Source organism: Chrysochloris asiatica, unplaced genomic scaffold (assembly GCF_000296735.1).
Source record: "Chrysochloris asiatica unplaced genomic scaffold, ChrAsi1.0 scaffold00121, whole genome shotgun sequence".
NCBI classification, from domain to species: domain Eukaryota; kingdom Metazoa; phylum Chordata; class Mammalia; order Afrosoricida; family Chrysochloridae; genus Chrysochloris; species Chrysochloris asiatica.
The window spans coordinates 6,919,925-6,921,648 of NW_006408639.1; positions in this window are offsets into that span (position 1 = coordinate 6,919,925).

The window sequence follows — 1,724 nt, forward strand, 5'->3', positions numbered from 1 at the left end:
TGAACTTATAGCAACCCTGTATAGGGTTTCTAAGGAATGACCAATGAGTTTGAACTGCAAACTTTGTGGCTCAAACTGACCTTGAGGTCCAGTGCTCATCCTACAGCACCACACCAGGACTTATATATATTACATATATCAACTCATAGCAGCAACATATTAGGTTGTTATGAGTTGGAACTGACTCAATGGCACTTAACAACAATATATAGTTATGAAATATATACATATATATGAAATAGTATACATGTACAACATGTATATATATATTGTAACAGCAACAGTATAGATAAACACATGTATATGAAATTGCTTCTTTGATGTTTTTTAATTGTGATAAACATATAGATAACAATATCTACCATTTCTAAATATTTTACATGCATAATTCAATGACATTAATCATGTTCATCATATTGATTTAACCAACACCACTATCTAAATCCATTCATAATGTCATCACCTGTTACCTATTCTCCACAGAGCATTTGGAGGGATCTTAAAAAACAGTAAATCAAATCACAAGAGTCTCCAGCTCAAAATCTCAATAGTTCCTCAACCATTCTTAGAATAAAACGTATCAGTGGCAAGGTACTTAATACCGTACCATTCAAGACTTGGTCCTTGTTTCTCCCTCGCTCTCCACCTCCTCTCGCTTTCATGTTCCTCATTTCCTACACTGGCTTCCCTGAACTTCTTTGAGTATATCAGCAATATTTCTGCTTCAAAGTTTGCAAAGACATACTTCTGCCCCAGGGTCTTTGCACATGCTGTTTTTTTCAGCTTAGAAATCTATTTCCACACACACATTCTCATGACCTCACCCTCTTCCTTCAATCCCTCACTACCCCATCAATACTCTGCTGGACTATGTTATCACTGCATAGTGTATTATACTCATCTATAAGTTGTACATTAACCATTTGTGTGTTTATCTAATGCCAATTTTCATCACAAGAATGTACACTCATGGAAGTAGGTACATTATCTTGTTTTATTTGTCATTTTTTCTCAATAACCTAAAAGAATCTCTAGTCCAAAGGAGGTATTCCATATGGTTTTATTGAATGTACAAATAGCAGATTTCAATCAACCGAGTAGATGTCAGTAACTTGTATGGAGCTAAAGTGGGGACTTAGCAATAACGGATTAGAGCAACTGTCCTTATAGTGATTTCTGAGCAGGCAAATGCTAAGCAAAGAACCAAAGTATATTTATAATATTTGTAAACTTTTCATGCAAAAAGGAAAAAAAAAAATACATACAGTATAGGAGTCCTGGTGTGATGCTGTGATGCTGTGCGATATTGCACTGGACCACAAGGTCATTTTGAATCACAAGGTCAGCTGCTCCTAGGAAATCCTATACAGGGTCACTATGAGTCAAAACCAATTTGACAGCACTTAACAACAATAACGACAATATAGTATATCACCAAATAAAATTACTTAAAAACATATTCTATTTTTAGTGACCTCAAGTGTTTGCACTTCTTAATTCCAAAGTCTAGACTATTATCCCACCTCCTCAAAGATTCCCATGGCAACACCCCTTCATTTGATATGAAGAGGTACTGCTTAAAATTTTTCATGAGTGTAATTTGACTAAAGCAAAAATTTGCTTTGCATATATTCCTATTGTTGTTATTGTTAGGTGCCATTGAGTAGGCAGTAACTCATATCGACCCTATGTACAACAGAATGAAACACTGCCCGGTCCTGGGC